Below are 10,479 nucleotides of genomic sequence, written 5' to 3' on the forward strand. Positions count from 1 at the left end.
CACTCCACCTTCTGAGACTCCAGCTAAATTTATGGGCCTAGTACATGTGCATTTTTAGGAAAATGGGTTGGAATTAAGATGGCCACAAAGGGGGAGTTTTAATTTGTATAAAATTGTTTATTTGTGAGGTATATTAGAAAAAAGGAAATCAAAACCCTGCAAAAATAATGGAATGCTTCTTTAATTCATATGCAGATGCATGTAATAGACAAAACAAATCAAAAAGTGCCTCCTTAAAAGATTCCTTACAGAAAGCAAATAGAAAGCCTAAGCAGCAGACTACAAGAGGAAGGAGGACTCTACTCTGAATAAACTAAACACAACTGTTCCCTCACTTTACCTGTCTCTTCCTAAATATTCAGAGTCCACTAAACCTTTTCCTTGACTATCCTTACACCCTGAAGATGATAAAAAAAATAAGTTAGACACATGCCGTACAATGTAAGATCTTTTGATCAGCCAGGCCCTCCTTGCTGTAATCACCTTTACTCCATGGTCTAAAACCTGAGCTTAGGGTCATTGCGAAGGACAATCCTAACACAAGAGGAAATCCTCAAAAATTAACTGAGGAATTTAGAATACTCATAGGAGCAAATGATCCTGGACTCCTTGAACTTTACCAATTTACCCATGTGATATTGGGGCCTGGCAAAGCTCTAAAATGGATGGCGGCAGTGGGGTGGTACAAACCTAAGAAGTATGTTCAAGACCCCTTCAAGACTTCCTTACAATAAGGGCCAAAAGGAGCTAGAAAAATTGCTGAAGACATTTATATTCAAGTCCTATGATTTTGGAAGCAAAAATTGATTGGTCTATCACACAATCTTGCAAACAATAACAAAAGATGAATCAGTTTCACATTTTATAATTTGCTTAAAAACACTGTTAAACATTCTGGGCTCAAAATAAAGGAAGAAAAATTTTCTGCTGTGACTGAAACAGCATTAACTGTGCTATTTAAAAATGAACTTTATTCTGAACTTAGCAGTTTGATTAGAAAGCAAAAAAGCATATACCAGGATAGGTAGTTACAGATATTACTGAACTAGTGGACTTAGCTACTCAGGTGAACACTCAAGAGGATTCTAGAGCCAAAAAAAAAAACAAAAACAAAAAACAAAACAAGAAGCTAGCAAGTTTATATCTCTCCAACTACAACAGTTACAGGGCCAAGACCAAAGGGCCCTTCTCATTTTTATTTCGAATCACAACCAAAAGGTCTGTATTAGTCTGTTTCTGTTGCTTATAAAAAATACCTGGAACTGGGTAATTTATAAGAAAAAAAGAAAATATTGCTTACAGTTTCAGAGCCTGGGGAATCCAAAGTCCAGGAAACACATCTGGTTAGGGTCTTCTTTGGTGGTGGCTTTACAGCAATGCAGGAGTCTCACATGGCAGAAAATGGCAGAGCAGAAAGAGAGAGAAAGGCTCATGTGCCCTTCTTTAAAAGCCCTCAGAAACCATGCCCTTGACCACCATTATTAATCCATTCACGATGGCTTGGTTCTACAATTTAATCACTTCTTCGAGGCCCCATCTCTCAAATACCGTAATAGGATTTCCTATCCTCAGCAGCTGAAGTGGAACTTAAGCTTCTTATATGTAAGAAACTTGAGGAAGACAATTCAATCAATCCACAGCAAGGCCCTGGAACAAGAAATATTTTATCCTGAGCTTTCTGCCTTTATTGAAAACAACCAGGACAATGGAAAAAGAATTGCCCACTATTGTATCAGTCCACCAATAAGCCTCCTCCCTTTAGGCCAACTGTTTCCCCACTGGAGGGAGCCAAAGAGATTTTTACTCTCCTGATACAATCAACATTGATGAGGCTCTGAGAGATTCTCTGGTAAATTACTCCCTGTAATTCTCTTAAATAAACACAGAGGAACAAGACACAAAATTAGTGGGGAAACTTGTACGGCACTGGTGGTTACTGGAGATTACTTACCTACCATATACCCCACTTTTATAAGCCAATAAATCCCTCAGAGTAAAAAGGTTATATCTATGGTGGTGGTTTTGAAACAAGTTCAAGAGGTTTTCTTATCTGAATCCATTCAATTGACTTTGGGGCCATTTTCAGAAAAATATATCTTTTTACTGCTCCAGTAATCTTGCTAGGGCAAGACTTACTTTCAAACTGAAAGGGCATATAAAATTCTTAGAGGGAGAAATAATTTTAGAGGTTCCTGATTTTCCTAAACCAGAACTGTTATGCTCTCTACAGGTAGAAATTGATAAGATCATAACTCAGGTCTGTAATACTCCTGACCTTTCTAAAATACCTGAAAGTTTACGGGCCTTTTCCTTATCTTGTATAGAAAGGATTAAAAGCATGAAACCTATAAAGGTCCAAGTAGATTATTCTAAACCTTTGCCTAAATTAACCTGATATCCACTAAAACCTGAAACAATTCAAGGGCTCTCACTAATTTTAGAAGATTTAATTAAACAAGAAACCATAATTCTGTGTACCGGTCCTTGTAGCACACCAATCCTCCCAGTTAAAAAAAAAAAAAAAGAAAAGAAAAGAAAACCACACAGATAGACAGAATTAAAGATTTTTTCAGGATTTATATTCAATTAATAAAATTGTAATACCAAGATTTCCTAATAACTTATTATCTAATGTGCCTGTTGATTCAAAATGGTTCATGGTAACAGACATCTACTCAGCTTTCTTTAGCATTCCAATTCATAAAGAGTCAATACTTATTTGCTTTTGCTTGGAAAAATCACAAGTACCCCTGGACTGTAATGCCACAAGAGTTTCCTGAAACCCCTTCATATTTTTCCCAGGCGTTGCATCACGACTTAATAACCCCTCAGTTTCATTGAAATCCTACTCTAATTCAGTGTGTAGATGACTTGTTATGCTCTCCCACTAAAGAGTGCTCTAAAATGAACTCAATTTACCTTTTATGGCAACTCCCACATACAGGTCAGAAGCCTTCAATGGAACACCTTTAGTTTTCAATAGAAAAAGTCCACTATTTGGGACTTGACTTGACTGCTGAAGTGATTTCCCGCTCAACTGAGTGAATAAAAACTATTCAAAGTTTTCCTCGATAGTCAACCAAAAGACAATTCAAAGGTTTTCTTGGACTTTCAGTATATTGCAGATCCTAGGTCACAAAATTTTCTGTGATGGCCTCTTCATTGTATGACCTCACTAGAAATGTAGTGCCAAAGCCTTTGTTTTGGGAAAGCAATCATGAGCAGGCTTTTAAACAAATGAAATTGTCCTTACAATAGCCCCCAGGTTTAGGAGTTCCAAATTACTCTAAGCCTTTTACCTTGCTCATTCATAAATGTAAAAATCAGGCATCAGGGGCGGAGCTGGCAGGGAGAAGCAGGTACCTTGGTCTCCTTCCCTCTCTCACCTGGCCTTCTGCCTTCTCCTCCCTGCAGCCTGACTGAAATCGTGTGATCCCTGAAGTTCTGGGGCCATTGCTGTGTGGGAGAAACATCACTGTTGGAGGCTGCAGCTCCAGACAACAGCCACAACATCAGGAGCAGGAATGATAATAGCAGCAGCAGTGGCCTCCCCCACACTGCCCCATCCCTGGAGGTGGAAGGAGGAGGCAGTGGCAGCAATGGCAGCTGACATGGCTGGACTAAACAGGTCACCTGCAGGTATTTTATGCATGGGGTTTGTAAAGCAGAGATAACTGTCTTTACTTGAACAACCTCTCTGACAGTTTGTAGGGTGTGCTGTACAAGTATTTTCAGAGCGTACTTTATTTACACAGACCACTGCAGATATGAACATAGCAAGCCATTGAAACAGGAAGTGACTGCTACAGATCTAACTGCAAAATTATCCCTCACTACTTCCTCAACTCTCTCATCAGTAGTTGGACCACTTGCTGAAATGAATACAGGCAAAGCTGAGTCAAGAAATTCAAACTTTGCAACTGTAGGAGCAGGTTCAGAGGACTGGATGAATGCCATTGAGTGTGTTCCTGAGCAACCTTACCATGGCCATACTGACCTTTCCTGCACCAAAGCACCCCTGCAGGGATCAGTGACCAAGGAAGAATCAGAGAAAGAACAAATCACCATGCAAACAAGGAAGCAGCTTTTCACCTATGCTGCAGTGGGAAAGTACCAATTTAGGGAGAACTGTGTGTATCTCCATGGAGATTCATGTGATAAGTATGGACTGCAGGTCCTGTACCCAACGGATGCTGCCCAGAAAGTACAACATATAAAATCTTGCACTGAGGCCCATGAGAAGGACATGGAGCTCTTGTTTGCAGTGCAGTGAAGCAAGGACATGGTATGTGAGATCTGCTTGGAGGTGGTCTATGATAAAGCCTACCCCAGTGAACACCACTTTGGGATCCTCTCTAACTGCAACCATACCTACTGTCTGAAGTGGATTCACAACTGGAGGAGTGCTAAGCAATTTGAAAGCAAGATCATAAAGTCCTGACCCGAATGCTGGATCACATTGAACTTTGTCATTCCGAGTAAGAACTTGATGGAGGAGAAAAAAGAGAAGCAGAAACTCATTCAGAAATACAAGGAGGCAATGTGCAACAGGGCCTGCAGAAATTTTGATGAAGGCCGTGGGAGCTACACATTTGGAGGGAACTGTTTTTACAAGCATCCATACCCTGATGGCCATAGAGAGGAGCCACAGAGCTGGAAAGTGGGAATAAGAAGGTGACACAGGATCCAATGAAGGAACCACTCTTGGGATCTCATTGAGGAGAGAGAAAACAGCAACCCCTTTGACAACAATGAAGAAGAGATTGTCACCTTTGAGCTGGGGGAGATGTTGTTTACGCACTTAGCTGCAGGTGGGATGATGAACTGACAGACTGTGAAGATGAGGGGGACTTGTTTCATGATGAGTTGGAAGATTTTAATGACTTGGATTTGTAGCAACTTTGCATGGCATGTGAACTGCTCTACTGAGCTTCAGACAATATCCACCCGCTGTGGTGGTGTGGCACTGTCTGTGTTTCACTCCTAGGCAGGCCTATCAACTCCAGGTGCTGTCATAATAACTTCTACCTATGGCCTGGCTTCTCCATCCCTTACCTTTCATCAAGGAATGTGCTGTTTTCTCTGTTTAAAAAAATTACAAAAATAAATTTTAAAGTTAGTTTTTTTATAACATGAGTTTAACTATCAAATAGTGTAGGTTTGATGCATCATCTGTTTCTGAACAGATTGCATTTATAGAATTTAAACACTCATTTAGAGGACCCCATGTTCAAAAATAAAAGCCTTAGCCCTTCTTTGAGGTTCCAGGATAGGGATGATGAGTGAAGGGACCTAATCTGGCAAGTAAAGTTCTGCTACAGATGTAGGGGGTAGATCCTTGAGGTTTCTGGTGACATCTGCACATCTATGTTTTATATCTGTTCCCTATTCTATAAACCACATCATGTGTACTTGGTCTATGGTTTTGGTCTATCAGTGGAATAAAAAGTTTTTTTTCTGAGAAGATAAACAAAATAGACAAACCTTTAGCTAGACTAACTAAAAAAAATAAATTAAAAAAAAAAAAAAAAAGAAGAGGGAAGACCCAAATAACAAAAATCAGGAATGAAAAGTGAGAAATTACACTGGTACCACAGAAATACAAAGAATCATTAGAGACTATTATAAACAAATGCATGCCAACAAATTTGAAAACCTGGAGGAAATGGATAAATTTCTGGACACAGACAAACTACAAACACTAACCAAGAAGAAATAGAAACCTGAACAGACAAATAACAAGCAATGAGATTGAAGCAGTAATCAACAGCCTCCAAACAAAGAAAAGCCCAGGACTGATAGCTTTACTGCTGAATTCCACCAAACTTTTAAAGAGGAATTGATACCAATCTCTTCAAACTATTCCAAAAAAACTGAAACTGAGGCCACTCTCCCAAACTCATTCTATGAAGTCTCCATCACCCATATATCAAAACCAGACAAAGATTCAACAAAATAAGAAAACTATAGGCCAATGTCTTTAATGAACAGAGATTCAAAAATTCTCAAAATATTAGCAATCAGAATACAGCAAAACATAAAAAAAAATGTAAACCTTGATCAAGTGGGATTCACCCACAGATGCAAGGATAGTTTGACATACACAAGTCAATAAATGTGACATGCCACATCAACAAAATCAAGGTCAAAACTATATTATTATTTCATTAGAGGCATAAAAAAAAAATCATTTGACAAAACTCAACATCCCTTCGTGATAAAGACTCTCAGAAAATTAGGTATAGAAAAAAGGTATCTCAACACAATAAAGCCACATATGACTAATTCACCATAATAACATCCTGTATGAAGAAAGCTGAACGGAATAGGACAAGGATGCCCACTCTCAACATTCCTATTTAACATAACGTTGGAAGTGCTAGTCAGAGCAATCATGAAAGAGAAGAAAAGGGCATCTAAATCAGAAAAGACAAAGTCAAATTCTCCCTGTTTGCAGATGACATGATTCTATACACAGAAAAAACTAAAGATTCTTGAAAAAAAAAAACAAAAACTCTCAGAGCTGACAGATGATTCCAGTAATGTTGCAGAACACAAAATCAGCATTCAAAAATCAGTAGTTTTTATACTCCAACAACGAATTAGCAGAAATATAAATAAAGAAAGAAAGCCACATTTATAATAGTTACCCAAAAATCAAAATAAAATAAAATATGTAGGAATAAATTTAACTATGGAAGTGAAAGATCTCTACTACAACTAAAAGTCACTGCTGAAAGCAATTAAAAAGGACACAAAAAGATGGAAAGATATGCCATGCTCTTGGATTGGAAGAATTAACATTGTGAAAATGTCCACACTACCCAAAGTATCTACAAATTCAGTGCAATTCCCATCAAAATGCTAATGAAATTCTTCACAGAAATAGAAAAAGCAATCCTAACATTTATATGGAACAACAAAAGACCCCAAATAGCCAAAGCAATCCTGAGCAAAAAAGTAAATGAATAAAGCTTTAAGCATAACACTACCCAACTTCGAATTATACTACAAACCTATAGTAATCAAAACAGTATTGTACTGGCATAAAAACAAACACTCAGACAAATGGAATGGAATAGAGAACCCAGAAATTGCCCTATATACTTACAGACAGCTGATCTTTGACAAAGGCACCAAGAACACACATTAGAGAAAATATGGGCTCTTCAATAAATGGTGCTGGGAAAACTGGATGTCCATATGTAGAAGAATGAAACTAGACCCATACCTCTTGCCATGTACCAAAATCGACTCACGATTAAAGGCTTAAATATAAGACCTGAAACTATAAAACTCCTAAAAGAAAACATAGGAGAAACACTTTAGGAAATAGGACTGGTCAAGGAATTTATGAATATGACCCCCAAAGCACAGACAACAAAAAGAAAAATAAACAAATGGGATTATATCAAACTAAAAAGCTTCTGCACAGTGAAATAAACAATTAACAGATTGAAAAGACAGTCTACATAATGGGATTATATCAAACTAAAAATAAACAAATGGGATTATATCAAACTAAAAAGCTTCTGCACAGTGAAATAAACAACAGATTGAAAAGACAGTCTACATAATGGGAGAAAATAATTGCAAACTATGCATCCAACAAAGGATTAATATCCAGAACATACAAGGAACTGAAACAAATTAATGGTTAAAAAAAAATGTAACACAATTAATAAATGGGCAAAGGAGCTGAATAGGTTCTTCTCAAAGGAAGACATACAAATGGCCAACAGACACATGAAAAAATCTATTAAGCATCAGGAAAATTCAAATCAAAGCCATATTGAAATATTATCTTACCCCAGTTAGACTGGCCATCATCAAAAGACTGAGTCTAACAAATTCTGGCAAGGATGCAGAGAAAGGTGAACTCTCCTACACAGGTGATGGGACTGTAAATTAATGCAGCTATTATGAAAAACAGTATGGGGGTTCCCCAAACAACTACCGATATAACTGCCATGTGATCCAGCAATCCCACTGCTGGATATATACCCAAAGACATGAAAATCATTATGTCAAAGAGATACATGGACTCCCATGTTTAACACAGCTCTATTTACAATAGACAAGAGTTGGAACCAAACTAAACATCCATCGATGGATGACTGGATAAGGAAAATATAGTATATATACACACAGTGAAATACTATTCTGCCATGAAAATGAACAAAGTTCTGCCATTTGCAGCAATATGGATGAACTTAGAGAAAATTATGTTAAGTGAAAGAAGCCAGGCACAGAAAGAGAAATACCACATAACCTCACTCGTAAGTGGGAACTAATAAAACATAAACAAATAGAGAAAGAAAGATACAACAATCACAATAATTCATTGAACTTTCAAAAAGAGAGAACAGAACTGAGCCCACCACAGGGGGAAAAGGAGGAGGACAAGGTATTAGAGAGAAATTGGTAAAGGGCCACAAAAAATGATTATGTTGTGTAATGTTGAATATATCAATTATCCTGATTTGAGCATCACATATATCAAACAAGTATTGATTTTCAATGTTGTATCCAAACAGATGTATATAATCACATCTCAATAAAATAAATAAAAAAACACCCATACTTAAAAAGAAAACAAAGCAATCGGACATTAGGAGTTCTTATTCAAGAACACAGGGGAGAATATAGGCCGATAACTTATTATATCCTAATTGTTCACAAGCAATAAAGTTGGCAAAAGCTTTATCTGAGCTGGTTTTAAGGAATCAACTTAGTTTGCAAGTCCATCTTCTGAGGAAATTCTATTAAAATCCAACTAAACTCAGCATTTTTCATCAAATAAACTAACGTTTTATGAGATTCTTCTCCTGTCTCCCTTTCATCTTCATCTAAAACACTGCAACCTACTTAACCCCGCTACTCTATTACCTCTGCCTGACACTCCTGAGCATCCCCATTCTGTAAGTGTTGTATCAGAAATGATGGCCCCACATGTCAGTTTATGAGCTATTCCACTGGATAATGCTTAGTTAATACTTTCTGTTGATGGGTCCTATGCCAAAAACTCAAAAGGAAAATGTCAGACAAGGTAGGCTCTCAACACCCAAAATGAGTTGATACAGAAGGGTAATCTTTGTTAATTTTAGTCGGCCTAACCTGCAGACCTTTTTGCTCCCTCTCAAGCTTGTCATACAGCTAAGAACAAGTCAGTAAATATTTATAAGGAAGCGATTGCTTTTAGAGTAGTACACGATTTTGTCATGTTACAAAAACAACAAGCCATTTCTCACTTTTAGTGGGTCCCCCATAAAAATAGACTCCAAGTAGACAACACCTCTCTGTTACACTGTTCCTGTCACAGATTACCGTTATTAAGTTTCAAGCTCATAACTGTAAAACTGAACCTGAATATCAAGGGAACCCACTAGCAGATTTTTATGCTAAATTAGCCAGTGCTGGAAATGTTAAGATATACAATCTGAATAAACTCCATATGATTGATCCAAATCAACTCCCTTATGATGACCTACGTAATATCAAACAGTGCAATGCACATGATTTGGAAAAACAAAACTGGTGTCTAAAAGAATGTAAATTGAATAGTAAGTGTGAACTCATAGAGGGCCTGGATGGCCACTTGGTCCTTTCTGAGTCTTTGAAGCTTCCATTTTGAAAAGCTCTGCACTCCCCAACTCATCATGGAACAAATAAAATGATCCAAATTATGAAAAAAATATTGGTGGTATGACTGTTCCAGAATTGCTGAAATGGCGTGTAATCAATGCTTGGTTTGTCAAACTCATAATCCTGTAAAGACAATAAATTTTCAGGTGGTGTATTTTTACCACCTGCTGAGCCATTAGAATATTTAGAGATGAACTTCATTCAGTCACCACCCTTGGTGGGATATCAGTTTGTTTTAGTAATAGTCTGTATGTTTTCTGGTTGGCTAGAGGCTTTTCCATGTAGAAAAGTCAATACTGTGATAATAGTTAAGAAATAATTAAAAAATATGTTATCTTTATAGGGCATCCCTGAATACTAGTGAACTCATTTTGCTAGGCAAGATATAAAACAGTGAAGTAAAGTGTTACAAACACCATGGCACTGCAATAGTTCCTATCATTCTGTCTTCTAGAAAGGCTGAAAGAACAAATGGCATATTAAAACTAAAATTAGCCAAGTTAACTTTGTCAGTTGGGTTGCCTTCACCAAAGGAACTGCCATTGGTTTAAGGGCAACCAGATTCACTTCCACTGGAAAACGTAAGTTGACTCCTTATGAAATAGTCACTGGAAGATCTTTGTCCCTAATAATAGAAATTCACGCATCTCCTGCTCCCCTAGATTCTGATATGACTCAACACTCAAAGGCTTTAATGCATTATGCCAACAAGTATTTTCACCAGGTAATAGAAGCTTTCTGTGATCTACCAACTGAGGACAATCAAACTCTTCATGGTCTTGAACCTAGAGTCTGGGTTTCTGGAAATGACATCAGCTAAATACTGCCTTTGAA

At 37.5% G+C, this 10,479-nt stretch overlaps 1 pseudogene; it reads left to right on the forward strand.

Moving 5' to 3' along the window:
* The first annotated feature begins 3,481 nt into the window (after positions 1–3,481).
* On the forward strand, positions 3,482–4,896 carry LOC134382744 (E3 ubiquitin-protein ligase makorin-1-like; annotated as a pseudogene).
* Positions 4,897–10,479: the final 5,583 nt, after the last annotated feature.

Source organism: Cynocephalus volans, chromosome 7 (assembly GCF_027409185.1).
Source record: "Cynocephalus volans isolate mCynVol1 chromosome 7, mCynVol1.pri, whole genome shotgun sequence".
Lineage (NCBI taxonomy): Eukaryota > Metazoa > Chordata > Mammalia > Dermoptera > Cynocephalidae > Cynocephalus > Cynocephalus volans.